We start from the raw sequence: 15,621 nt of genomic DNA on the forward strand, positions 1-15,621 counted from the left end.
TTGGAATGAGTTCTTTTGTAATTGTGGCGTGTTACATACCCAGAATCTATACAGTGTAATGGACAACCGGGTCCCATGCCCGGCAGGGATGCCCCTGCTGCATCTGTTCTGGGGGAGCAGCCATGGACAGTTCAATACCTCCCCCGGGACGCTTGGTGGCAGCCTCCCTGGCGGACGATGATTCCCCAACCTAACACATGGCTCCATGGGAGATGGAGTTCTCCACAGCCTGGTTGGGGGCTCGGATGGCCGCTAGGGGGAGCTGCATGGAGTCTGAAGCCCGGCTGGTTGAATCTTCAACCCCACCCGGAAGTGCAATTAGAACCAGGTGGTCAAGCACCTGGAATGCTTCCAGGTGGGTTATAAAAAGGGCCAGCCACCACAACTGAGAGAGCCAGAGTTGGGAGGAAGGAGACGACGCTTGTGGAGGAGTGGTGGTGAAAAGGAAGGATTGTTGTGTGGTGTGGAGAAAAGTGTTTTGGGACTGTGTATTGCCTGTGGGTCACGGGGAAGATGTGCACCCACGGGTGAAGAAAAATAAAAGTCCTTGTGCTTTATACATGCCTCTGTGTCCTTCTGTGCCGGGTCGGGTGCCTATATAGCGCATTTTCTACAACAGATATAATATAAAAAGGCCATACCCCTCCCTTAGTGATACAGCGGAAAGAAATCACAAAGGAGAAATAGCTTAGCTTTGTTTAATGATGGCTTACACTGCATAATAGACGATGGAAGCCAATGGCAAGAACCCAGTTCAGGAGTGGGGGCCCGATGTGTAGAGTCTACCATTTTCGCCATGCAATGGAGGGATTTTCAGGATCGGAAGACGTTATCTTCCATTCGTCCGTTGGCTTCAAAGGTGTGCCGGGCAATGTTTCAAGGCTTTATACTCTTTCTTCATGTGCAGGCCCACACTTAGATGAATCACACCATTCCCAACAAAAAAAAAAGAGGATACAGTTTCATGCTGACTTTGACACACAAAAATAGTATACAATGCCCTCATTCTGACTGCCCATTTCACAGTTGTGTCTATCTGTCTTGTCTTTTAATGCTTGCCTAGCAGTTCGAAATGATGAGCCCCTGTGTTAAATGTGTCAACTGTGCATGTGAGTAGAAAGAAAAGTAGAATTATAAAATATATTTGCACAGAGCACAGTGACATATTAAACTTATACACTTATTACAGGTATGTATAATGTAACTATAATAGACAAACCTTACCCAGAAGAATGTCAGTTGAATTCTATGATCGAGTTTCCGACGAACATCTCACAGACCCAACACTTCTACACATTGACTGAAGTGGACATACTCAAGTACCGCTACTGTCCGTCTTATTCTGATTTATTTAAAAAAAAGTGGTAGGAAGGTTCAAGCAAAAGTGCCAAGTGTAAAAAGTGCCAAGATATAATTATATTCAATTGAAAGAGAGTGGGGGACGTGTTAATAACTAACACCTGTTTATTTATCCATCCACCAGCCTAGTTCTGTCTACTATAAACGTTTTCTGCATTAAACATATTGCAGAAGTTATAATCAATTAATAGTTTTTTAAAAATTTGTGGCAAATTGGGTTGGAGTTCCCCATGATATCTTCATCTCTGCCAATTTGATGGTGTGCCAAAAATGATGAAATGGTGAGTTTAGCAATGGATGACTACTTGATGACAACAGCTATTTCCTTCATACATATCTATTGACACATACGTATAACTAACTCTCGGACTACAGCCAAAGAACAATAAAACACAATATATTTGCATATCTGTATATGGGCATAGCAATATAGAAAATGTGGTTCTGATGTCTTCCTAAATTAAACAAATGAAATCAGGTTTCACTCCAACTGTGTCTTACTGTGACTGTTTTGTGTTCTATACTCTACAACAGCGGCATTAGAATTTGCCTGGGAGAGACACTTTGATTGTAGACTTCAAGATTCACAATATTAGAGCACAGAGTGTATATTAGCTGGGTATGGAGGTTAGCCAGGTCACTCTTTACCATAAATATTTTGTTTTGTTCATCAGTTTCTAATTAAGAGATTTTAGTCATTTGGAACAGAGTATGATTGAGAAATAAATACAGCATGTCCAATTCTAGGAAATATGGCTTTTTACTCATTTGTTTTTAAGGATTGTGGAAAAATAGTAGGTTATAAAAATTAAATATATACAAGAACAACTTCCATGTTCATAGGCTGTCCAGGTTGTGTCTGTGTGTCTGAAAGAGAGCAAAGTTAACTTGGAATGGGCTGCTTTGAATTGTCTTAAGAGATTCATCTGTTTTATTATTTCCTCATTGCATATTTACATAGATATTATTTAACATAAATAATACTGAATATTATTTTTGGTTATTTCTTTTTACTGTATATTTACTGGTTACACTTTTCACTTCTTGTCACTAGGGTAGATGTTAGTTCTGCAATCCAAATTTATAGACTTCAGGTTGAGAAGCAGAACTGAGAGTGTAGTCTTCTTCGAAGTTCTACCTGTTCCGCACGCCAGTGCAGTTAAGATTGTGGTGATCAGATGGCTTAGCACGTGGCTCAAATGTTTTAGTAGGAAAGAAGTGTTTAGGTTTATTGGGCACTCCTTTTGGAAAAAATGAAACATATTCCACCATAACAAGTTACATCTGAAACAGTGAAGCGTCAATGTGTTGGTGAGGCATATGAATACGTTAATCAAGGATTCTTTAAACTAGGGAATAGAGGGACAGGTAGTTTAAAACAGACCAGTTTTAGAACTGCACATGATGGGATGAACAATTGTGTGAAAAGAAATGCTGTATGCATAGCAAAGTAAATTCTAACCAAAAGTTTAAGTGCAAAGGTAAAGTAAGAAACACCTTAAGAATAGCTTGCCTTAATGCTAGAAGTATCAAAAATAAAACAAACTAAATTAGCTAAATGTACCTGAACATAATTATGATATTATAGCATTAACAGAATCCTGGCTAGATAACAACAATGGGGATGAGTATCACATAGATGGGTAAACGTTTTTTAGGAGGTATAGAAAAAACAGAAAGGGGGGTACCATTTATGCAAAACAGAATTTAAATGCAAGTCTTCTTCAGTTGGAGGATGAGCAACGTCTCAGTGAGGAACTCAGTATTAATCTGGAAAACATTAAGAACAGAGATCTTATTTTAAGAGTGTGCAATAGATCCCTCCAATACATATAGTAATTTCAATGTGTTTGATTTTAATAATATTAAAAATGCAAGTTTAAGGGGAATATTATAGTCATGGGGGACTTTAACTACTCAAATATTAACTGGGATACACTTGGAAAGAGTGAAGTACAAATGCAGGAGTGACTGTTGTTTAACACAGTTATCTTAAAGCGCCAACATCGAGAGAGGCCTGTCTAGCTTTAATAAGTTGTAAAAATCTGGACAGAACAGACGGTTTAGAGGTGATTTAACTGCTAGGGTCAAGTGATCATAATATAATACAATTCTTAGTATTTGGGCAGAGCAAAAAAATTTGGTAGGGCAAATTTTGAACAGATGTGTCAAAGTCTTAAAGGGATAAAATGGGATAAGCATTTAAGTGTGGAGACAGTCAAGAAGCAGTTGAACAAGTTTAAAAATGTTTTAGATAAAATGCAAAACAGGTACATCCAAAAAGTTGAAAATAAAAATTTAAAAAATACCGTGGGTAGGTAGGGAGATACAAAAAGTGATTTAAATTGAAACAAAAAGGCATTGTATATGGCCTATAAGACTAACTCTAATGTTGTGTATGAGAGTATAAGGACAAACCAATTAGAAGTATATTAGGAAAGCTAAAAGGAAATTAGAGAAGACTACGGCAGATAAGATGGAAAATGACTAAAAGAGATTCATTATTTTAGTTGAAAAAGAAGTTTCAAAGAGGAGGTGAAGTGTATCAGGAATAATGAAGGTGAATTAAAATATACAGACAGTGAAACAGCAGATGCGGTAAACATGTATTTTTCTGATTTCTTCACAATTGACAAAATGCATAACCTCCCAGCGGTTATATGATATTTTTTATCTTGACTTTCAGAAGGAATTTGATAAGGTCCCAGTTCAGGGTGTACTCTGTAGACGGGTGCAGAATTGACTAAAACACAGAAAGCAGAGGGTTATAGTGCGAGAAACCTTATCAGAATTGGGTGAAGTTAAGAGTGATGTTCCTCAGGAATTACTGCTTGGGCCACTACTGTTCTTAATATACGTAAATGATTTTGGATAGGAATACAGATAACAAACTCGTAAGTTCACAGATGATACTAGGCTAGGTGGATTGGCAGAAAATCTTGATTTTTTAAGTAGAAAGAGGCTTTAACAGCATTCAGGCTTGGGTAGATTTGTGGCAGATTAAATTTATTGTAAGCGAATGTAAAGTGTTACATATGGGAAGTAATAATGTTAGGCTTGAATACACAATGATGGGTCTGAAAATCGAAAGTATGCCACATGAGTTGTATTTAGGAGTCATAGTGGACATCTCACTGTCAATCTCCAGGCAGTGTTCAGAAGCCATTAATAAGGCTAACAGAATACCAGGTTATTTACAAGTCAAATGAAGCTATGTTCAAAATTTATAATACACTGTTGTGGCCTCATCAGGAGTGCTTGTACAATTTTGGTATGCAGGTTACACTTGAATACATCCAGAGAATAATGATTAAACTGATTCCAGGACTGCAGGTTATGAGTTATGAAGAAAGATTGAAACAGCTGAGAATTTCAGTGTAAACAAAATGAGTAACACTGGCATCTCAGAAACCTATGAAAAAAGTTGTAATGCGCGGGCCACCTTAAATTCCTTCACCACCCTCCATCTGCGTCTTTTGTTTTGCAAATGTGTCAATCAGCACAAGCAGCAAGCAACCTGCTATCCCATACCCCACTGACGCAGCTGAAGTTCTCCCAGCCAAAGTCTGTTTATCTGGGTGTGAGGTGTCTGGAATTGTATAGGAGAATAATGTATTTTTATTTGGAATACATACATTTCATGTGTGGTCCGTGTGTACAATGATCTGGGTAAGTGTAGGATGACAGGAAATGTGAGGCATGTTTTTCATGTTATAGTAATAATGACAAAATGCTGATGTGAAGTGTTTAATGTGTGAAGACTGAAGACCAAGTATCAAATAAACACTTTCACACACGGTTGTGAGTTCACTCCCAGACTCTCCCCGTTTTGAGTAGCACAGAGGAATTTAAGGTGTCCCAGCATTAAGACTTTAGGCTTCAGGGATTCTAGTGTTAAGAGATGACATGATTGAAGTGTTTACAATTATGAAGGGAATTTGTACAGTGGATTGAGACTGTTATTTCCAATGAGTTCAATGAGAACACAGGGACACCTGGAATAAGTGCCTACATAGTAGACAGAAGGACTTTAAATACCTTCAAAACTATACTTAATGATATTTTGGAAGAAATAAATTGATAAGGGGTGGCACGGTGGTGCACTGGTAGCACTACGGCCTCGCAGTTAGGAGACCCAGGTTCGCTTCCCGGGTCTTCCCTGCATGGAGTTTGAATGTTCTCCCCGTGTCTGCGTTGGTTTCCTCCAGGCGCTCCATTTCCTCCCACAGTCCAAAGACAAGCAGGTTAGGTGGATTGGCAATTCTAAATTGGCCCTAGAGTGTGCTTGCTGTGTTATGGTGTGTTTGTGTGTGTCCTGCGGTGGGTTGGCACCCTGCCCGGGATTGGTTCCTGCCTTGTGCCCTGTGTTGGCTGGGATTGGCTCCAGCAGACCCCCAATAACCTGTGTTTGGATTCAGCGGGTTGGAAGATGGATGGATGGATAAGACTGATAATATCTTTTGGGCTGAATGGCCTGGTCTTGTTTCCAAATGTTCTAATACTCTAAAAATGAACTATTTATTTAAATTCATAAGTTCCATAACTATGCATGAATGGATGATTTTTTAAAATACTAGTGGGTTTCTGATTTAAAAGGAACACTTGCTGCATAGTATATATTACAGATTTCTGTTTTTCCTGCATATTAGAAACTTTTTCAAAGCCCAAAGAACCAAATATATATATGCAAAGAGACCTTCCACAAAAGAAAAGTTCCTTTTTCGAATAGTGGTTCTAGTTCCACATAACCCTGTAAAATTAGAACCATTATTTTTAAAGTATAGTTTGACAGTCCTTCCAATAAATTTACCAAGTTATTATTTTTGCTTTACATTGTATGATCTTATTTTAATATATCCCAGTCTTTAGTTGCAGACTCTACCAGCTCTACCTGGTGCACGTGATGGTGCATTCTGTTAATGTGGCTATTTAAAATAAAAAGGACTAAATCAACTCTTCTTTTTTTTATTGGCTTCTGAAGCCATTTTCTAATTGTTAATTATATGTTGGATTTAGAGAACACAACATATTTGTAAGCCCCAGTACAGTGTAAGCTTGGAACTTTTAATCCACTATGCTCATATAGACATGTATTATTGTACATATATTCAATCAAATCTTTACAGCAATAACTGCAGTAGCTAGCTTCTGTTTGTTTTGAATGTTACTCTTTTCAAAGCTACAGTATGTCCTGCCTAGCACCAATGCTGCCTAGGCAGAATAGCTTTCCATTGGCTTCATATTAATAAGTTCTGGCATTTGCTGGAAACAATACTGTGGAATGTCTGAAAGCATAATTTCTTTTGTGTAATAATTATCCAGTTTTATTTTTCTGAAAATGTACGGTCAAAAGGAAAATAAAAAACGGTTATATAAGTTGTGGCTGCCATATACTAACTTAAAAATAAAAAAGAAACATTTCAATGTATGCAAATGACTTTGAATTTCAAATCAAGTATTTTCCTACATTTGATTCAAATCTAAATGCGCCACTAAACAAATAAACACTGGAGATGTTAAAAAAAAAGTGCCTGTTACGGATATAAAAGCACCTCCGACGCAGTGCCTCCCGTGTTTATTACAGGATCGCACTCTAAATGTGACAGAGCTACTTCAGATATATGAGCGCCGACCTCTAATCAACTGCAATGCAAGACGAGCTAATCGGATACGTGGAGTATTTCTGTTACTATCCAGGCAATGTCTCCTGCACAAAAGAAGTTCGAACGCCTTCTACTTCACTGCTGCTTTACATTCTGGCGGGCGTTTATGTAGTAGTAACATTTTGTGGAAATTTAGTGGTAATTATTTCTATATCTCATTTTAATCAACTTCACACACCAACAAATCTCCTAATTCTGTCTTTGGCCATAGCAGATTTTTTTGTTGGCGTTTTAATAATGCCCATCATTACCATTCAGTCCATAGAAACATGCTGGTATTTTGGTGAAGTATTTTGCTTTATATATTCATTCTACCTTTCTCTTTTAACTACAACTTCAATTATTAATTTGGCTGTGATTGCTATTGACCGATACATCGCTATTTGCCATCCATTAACTTATTCGAATAAAATAACGGTTAAGATAGGTGCTATGGCTGTTGCGGCAATCTGGATTTCAACCGTCACATATACTGTTACAATGATACTTTCTGGTGGAAATACTGAAGGAGTTATTGGAGTAGATCCTTGTCCAGGTGACTGTACTTTTGTGTTCAGTTCTACATGGGCTACGATAGATCTTATATATTCGTTTCTTCTACCAGTTTCTATTATAGTAACGCTTTATGCGAAGATTTTTCTAATTGCAAAACGGCATGCGAAAACAATTTCTACTCAGCAAAGGAACTCTGTAGGAAAGAATAAGAATATTTCTAAAAAATCGGAAAGAAAGGCAGCAAAAACGTTAGGTATAGTGGTCACTGTTTTTCCTCTGTGTTTTCTAACTCTGGTCTTAATCCAATCATATATGCTCTCTTTTACCCCTGGTTTAGAAAATCACTTAAACTTTTAATAACTTGTAAAATATGCAGTCCGGAATCATCACTGATCAGTTTAATGAGTGAGCATTAAGTGTCGATTCCCTTATTGTTCTGCATTGAAATAATTTTGTAAGTTTCTAATTTAAAGTCATTAAGTCTTTTCATTGAATGTTACCTTAATACTTCTTTGTAGTTGACTGTTTTTTGAGAATTTTGAATTAAAATACCGAATATATTCATATTTTATATTTTGTAAATATATACGATTTGCGCAAAAGTACAAGAGTTTGCTTACCTAATTTAAAATTATTTTAACTTAAAGATGAAAATGAAAAATATTTCATAAGTTCATGTTGTCTTTTCTGGTGAGAATCGACACTGTTCATATATTCAGTTTGTTTGTATAAATGTTTAGTGAGAATTTAAAAGACATGTACAACTACCTTTGAATCTTAAAATGCTCTTCGTATTTAAAAAAAAATAGATCTCTTTATTCAATCAATATTACTATTGGAATATTTTGTATACTTTTACTTTTTATATCTTATTATAATATTCTTTTATTACCTACCTTCCTTATTGTGACTTTGTATAAAATTAAATTTTAGGTTGTATTTGAAAAGATGACTGTGATGATGATGATGATGATGATGATTATTATTATTACTTTTAATAAATAATTTTGCATTTATTTAGTTTTAACTTAGTTTGTCGTTCGCTCTTCTTCAAAATACCTTTCTTAAAACGTTCTATTGTGTCGGAAACACACAACAGAATAATTTAATTTCGTTTGATAGTATTTGTCTTGAGCCATATATTCGCTTTGTAACGTTTCAGTAACAATCTTTACCATAACTGTTTTTTATTTAAAAATTAACAATGACTTTAATTATATTAGAATGTACAGTCAATCATTAAAGATGAAGGGAAATTTTGGAAACCTTGGAAAACGAAAGGCAAAAGTATTTCTCTTACTGTAAACTGTGGCGTTTTTTATGGATTGAATTCGCACAAACGTATATTAATTAATTATTTATTTACTTATACAGTTAGCAGTGTTTTACCTGTCATTTTTATTATCATCTTGACTGTTTCTTCTAATCTATATTCCATTCCATTCCATTCCAGATATACTGCATTTTCAAAATTTATGACATATGTATTGTTTTTCTCATTTTATACTTTGGTGTTACATGTGGATTTTAAGTAAATGTTATTTTTGTGAGCACTCACAGTTATACGGTTATTGATGAATATTTTCTACATGAGCTAGGAAGAAAAATAAACCAAATAATGTAATGTTCAGGCTTTCTAGTGAAGTGATCCATCTTTGTCTGACATGTGTTTTAAAAACTTTACAACCGAATTATGTTATTTAAAAACAAACTTCTTCGTGAAGATTTTTCTAATTTCAAATACACTTCGTCTTTATGCTTATGTAATTTTTACTATAACAACAACATTTATTTATATAACACATTTTCATACAAATAATGTAGCTCAAAGTGCTTTACACGATGAAGAAAGAGAAAAAAGACAAAGTAAGAATTAAAATAAGACAAAACTCATTAACATAGAATAAAAGTAAGGTTTAATGGCCAGGGAGGACAGAAAAAACAAAACAAAAAAAAAAATCCAGACGTCTGGAGAAAATATAAAATCTGCAGGGATTCCAGACCATGAGACTGCCCAGCCCCCTCTGGGCATTCTGCCTAACATAAACGATCAGTCCTCATTGTATTTAGGGTTCTCATGGAAGGACTTGATGATGACGGTCATGTAGACTTCTGGCCTTTAATCCATCAATGTAGGAACATCATGGTGCTTTGATTAGGTGGTGGTGGTGCAGGTCACCACCACAGAAAACCGGGAAAAGAACAGAAGAGAGAGTAGGGGTTAGTACAGGTTTTGGAGCCACCATGAATAGTTATGATAATTAATTGAATATACAGAGCATCAGGATTAAATTACAATGAAGTTATGAGAAAGCCATGTTAAAGTAATGTGTTTTTAGCAGTTTTTTAAAGTGATCCACTGTATTAGTTTGGAGAATTCCTATTGGTGCATAACAGCAAAAGGCTGTCTCACTGCTTCTTTTAAGTTTAGCTCTTGGTATTCTAAGCAGACACTCGTTTGAAAATCTAAGGTTACAATTTGGAATATAAGATGTCAGACAATCCGATATATATATATATATATATATATATATATATATATATATATATAGCTCAGTATGTGCGTCTTGGGAACTGCAGGTCTGATATTGTGGTCAGCAACACGGGAGCGCCGCAGGGGACTGTACTTTCTCCGGTCCTGTTCAGCCTATATACATCGGACTTCCAATACAACTTCAGATTCCTGCCACGTGCAAAAGTTTGCTGACGACACTGCTGTCGTGGGCTGCATCAGGAGTGGGCAGGAGGAGGAGTATAGGAACCTAATCAAGGATTTTGTTAAATGGTGCGACTCAAACCAGCTACAACTGAACACCAGCAAAACCAAGGAGCTGGTGGTCGATTTTAGGAGGCCCAGGCCCCTCATGGACCCCGTGATCATCAGAGGTGACTGTGTGCAGAGGGTGCAGACGTATAAATACCTGGGAGTGCAGCTGGATGATAAATTGGACTGGACTGCCAATACTGATGCTCTGTGTAAGAAAGGACAGAGTCGACTTTACTTCCTTAGAAGGCTGGCATTCTTCAACATCTGCAATAAGATGCTGCAGATGTTCTATCAGACAGTTGTGGCGAGTGCCCTCTTCTACGCGGTGGTGTGCTGGGGAGGCAGCATAAAGACGAGGGTCACCTCACACCTGGACAAACTGGCAAGGAAGGCAGGCTCTATTGTAGGCACAGAGCTGGACAGTTTGACATCCGTGGCAGAGCGACGGGTACTGAGCATGCTCCTGTCAATCATGGAGAATGCACTGCATCCACTGAACAGTATCTTCTCCAGACACAGGAGCAGCTTCAGCGACAGACTGCTGTCACTGTCCTGCTCCACTGACAGACTGAGGAGATCGTTCCTCCCCCACACTATGCGACTCTTCAATTTCACCCCTTTACGAATTGCCTGGCAAAGTGCACTTTTAGTTAGATTTTCCGCATCGCCTACAGTATATAAAAAAGTGCCGCTTGTAAAAAACCTCAAAGCAATGCATACTGTCTGTGTGGTTGTGAGAGCCCGACTTCGCCTAGTTTGTCTTCGAATATAAGGTGCTAATAAATCTTTGCGGTACAATATTCCATCCATCCATCCATCCATTTTCCAACCCGCTGAATCCGAACACAGGGTCACGGGGGTCTGCTGGAGCCAATCCCAGCCAACACTGGGCACAAGGCAGGGAACCAATCCTGGGCATGGTGCCAACCCACCGCAGGACACACACAAACACACCCACACACCAAGCACACACTAGGGCCAATTTAGAATCGCCAATCCACCTGACCTGCATGTCTTTGGACTGTGGGAGGAAACCGGAGCGCCCGGAGGAAACCCACGCAGACACGGGGAGAACATGCAAACTCCACGCAGGGAGGACCCGGGAAGCGAACCCAGGTCCCCAGGTCTCCCAACTGCGAGGCAGCAGCGCTACCCACTGCGCCACCGTGCCGCCCGGTACAATATTCCCCCTCGGCTAAAGCGGTATCTTTCGAAAAGAATTTCCTCCGGGAGCAATAAAGGATCTTGACGATCGCGCAGAACCCTCTCTATATGAAATTCTCTTCTTATAATTTGCGCACCAATATCAATTGGTCGGGGCAGCACGGTGGCGCTGTGCCAAGCAGCACTTAACAGTAAATAGTCTAACAGGACAATGACTGACTGAAACGAAGATGCTGCGCCGCTACAATAAAGGTTCACACTGTCATTCTGCATGTTTAGAAGGCGCTGATTGGCTGAAACTGTTTATAGCGAATTGTCTCAAATTGGTAGTGCCGTATAGCGATCAGAAACGAAAAGACACATTTAGGCATGCTACACAGTAGTTTGTTTTTCTACAATACAAAAACAGTACGACACCAGGGTCTCCAAATTGGGACAAATAATGCTGTAGTATATTTATATGACAATTGCTCACTTGGACAATTTGTTTTGGGGGCCCCCAAGAAGGCGGGGGCCCAAAGCTATAGCTTGTGTAGCTTATACGTAAATCCTGCACTGCTCCAAACACACAAATATGAAGCTTATTACGTTTTACAGTGAAACTCTTTACATACACAATATAATTAGGAATGTGTGCCCCCTGCCCGACTACGGCGGTCCAACCTTCCCTCGACAGCTCGATTCGCTCGCTTTCCGTCCAAGCTGAAAATATTGTTAAATGGAGGAATTGAAAAAAAAAACTTTTCACAAGTGGAATATCAACGACTTGAACCCCTGGTGTTTTTACTGAGACAGTTGCAATACCATTGACCCACCTAATCGGGATGAGCTCCGCATAACTGAATTATTACTACTGTTCTTACTGCAGCGGATGTGGAAATATGTTGTTTGACATATACACGTTAAATTGGTTTAATTGACACGAGAGTATCATTGTTGTATTCTCCTAATGAAGACAAAAAAACTATATTTATAGATGTATACTATATGATGTACGGTTTTGAACAAAATTAAGCGTTCCATAAAAAGGTGGCACGATTTACCTAATCTTTTTAGATATATAAAGTTGATATATGACAATATATCTTTGACACTATGTATCAGACAAAGGAAATCACAGCAATCCACAAGAACAATAATTACTTCTAAGGAACTACCTGAATTGTAGTTTAACTATATTAACTGAAGTGTATAATGTCAATACGAATTACACCCTAGTACTAAAAATATAACTAGAGAGTTAAGTCTCAGATAGACTCTCAAAATATAGAGGTCAATGCCTTTGAGTGTGCTGAGGCTTCACAAAGATTCAGTAACCAGTGACCATGTCTGCTCGAGGCTTCAAAGCCCTATCACGATCCAATCTCAGTACTACGCATGTCTGAGGCTTTGAATCCCCGTCATGAGCTCAGTACTACGCATGTCTGAGGCTTCGGAGCTCCATCATGATGCAATCTCAGTATGCATGTCTGCTCAGTGTTTCTAACCAAGCTTGATGATTCCAGTGTGCATGTCTGCTTAGTGCTTCGAATCATTATTCATCGAGCTCCAGTTTGAAGTACATATGGCATAGATAGATAGATAGATAGATAGATAGATAGATAGATAGATACTTTATTAATCCCAATGGGAAATTCACATCAACAGAGTTCAAAAACTCGACAGAATTCCCATTGAAATGAATGTTTGTGGATGATCCATACATGTTAAATGATTGTTCCCGATAATACTTTGGGGCAAAAAATAAAATTATAAATTATACATCATACAAATGCCGACTTGTAGAATGCATAATGATGCAAAGAAGACCTTAGTAATACGGGTGATGACACATCTCTCACTATAATACTGTCATAAATATCCATTCTTCACCTCATGCAACGTTTTCATGCAACACTGAACGTATGTCATATAGTATACATCTATATATAATTGTTTTTGTCTTCATTACATACATACATACATACATACATACATACATACATACATACATACATACATACATACATACATACATACATACATAAAAAAAATGCATTATATACATCCACCCTGCTGAAAACAGTAGTGGTGCAGCGGTATTGTTGCCGTTCCATAATAAGGCTTTCGTGGGTTCGGGTCCCACGTCTGTGAATTGTGACGCAAAGGAATCTGTTTTTCTTTTTTTTTTTTTTCCATTTAACAGCAAATTCCACCGTGGACCGAACTAGAACACTAGTAAAAATATATCAAACTAGCCAACCCGCGGCGTACCATACGCCGCATAATCAGGCCGCTTTTTAAATGATTTTTAAGCACAGGGAAAAAATTAACATTTGAAAAATCCGGAGGAGAGGGGAAGGACACCCATTACGCCCCATCCGTCATGCTAGTCTGCTGATTTCTCGTTCAGTAACCTGTGAGTAGTGATGGGCGGAGTGAAGCCTCACGAAGCATTAACATGTTTGAAGCAATTGTGTCGGAAATCGTATCGAAGCTTCGAAGCATTTGACACTCACCTCTCTTGTGACACCTCCTGGCCATTTTCATTAACGTTACACAAACTTATGATACACTTCAATGACGTCTGTTAAAAGTCGTATTGCTTTTATTTTTTCGTAGCTACAGACTGACAACGAAGAGAAGGGTTCGTCAGTAACTTGTAGTGTGTGATGTCTAAAAAATATAAATATAACTAACGCCGACAGGCAGAATGCACTATACGATAGCAAGAGTTAAACAAAATAAGACGCCTCACCTCATGCATTCCCGGCTCTTTCAATTAGTATTTACTTTTGCACTGTATCATTATAATCGCTCCTGTTATTAGTATTATAATTAACCCTGATCTTTTCTTGAGATCACATTTAATAGCCTTAAATGTTTTCTTTGGTCTGTCTTAATTAAAACGGAGTAGACAGAAAATAAAGGTTTATCCCTGTACTTTGCCATGATATAGGTAAGCACGTTTGAGAAAGAAAATGTGAAATCCTTAAATCACAGATGTCATTATTCGATCAAGTATTAAAATCTGCAGTGCTTCGAAAGCTCGACACAGTGTCGAAACCTTAGTATCGAGCGGCCCATCACTACCTGTGAGTCACGTAGAGTTTTCATTGTTGTTTGCGATTCTGGCCTCTTTTCGCGTACTGAGTTGTTCCGGAGTCACAGCTGAGAGACAGTTTTTTAATGTCTTTTAAGCACCGGGGAAAAAATGAACATGCGGCCCAGTGCATTCTTTAACTGCCTTGTGGCGCTGTAGTAGTACGGCTGCTTTGCAGTAAGGAGACAGTGGAAGATTGTGGGTTCGCTTCCCTGTTCCTTCCTGTGTGGATAGCAAATTATCCGCGACAAACAAACTGTTTTACATGCTGCAAACCAATCTGCGCCGCTTTTTTAATGTTTTTTAAGCAGAGGGAAAAAAATGAACATTTGCAAAATCCGCAACGCTGCTTTCAGTAAGTACAATGCACACGCGTTTAATTTGTCAGCCACTTTTTGCCAGCGGTCTTTTCTGGTTTGGGCCGCTTTTGCAGTGTTACCTCTTGTGTATATTATATCTTGAAATCCTTCGAGTTGCTAATTAACTAACTAACACCCACCCACTCAGCTTGTGTGAAAAAAATGCGCCCGTTCTTTCATCATTTTGTTGCAGCAATATACATTGTGTTTTCACTCAGCGCGGAGGCGCGCATTCATCTCGGATTATTACATCCTACTAATCTGCTACACGACTGCGTCTGAAAAACCGACTTATCCCTGATGAGTTTCAATCATCGCACTCACAGTGTAGCGAGGGGCGTGGAATTGTGGCTGAAACGGTTTCCAGGTAGACTCGTGTTTCGGCATTTCTCCCCTGTGCAGTGTGTGAGCGAGTGAGGAGAGAGAGAGAGAAAGCCGGTACAGAGTGAGCGAGAGCAGGCTCGAAGGCAATGTGTTCATGTGGTATAGCGGGTCCATAGCTCCCCTTCAAAAGGCCATTTTTAATCAGGCGACTGACAGTAGTGGAGTCAGGCACAGAGAAGGTCAGCTGCAGAGTGAGCGTCTCGACTGTTGCAGGGCCTGCATTGGTGAAGCAGGTGAGACGCTAATGAAAAAGAGGCACAGGGCTTATTGGTTTTTAAAGACTGCTTCCTTCATTGTGTTTTAACTTCAGTTTTAAAGGATTGCGCGGCTCTCTCTTGCGCTGCCTGT

Source organism: Erpetoichthys calabaricus, chromosome 3 (assembly GCF_900747795.2).
Source record: "Erpetoichthys calabaricus chromosome 3, fErpCal1.3, whole genome shotgun sequence".
Lineage (NCBI taxonomy): Eukaryota > Metazoa > Chordata > Cladistia > Polypteriformes > Polypteridae > Erpetoichthys > Erpetoichthys calabaricus.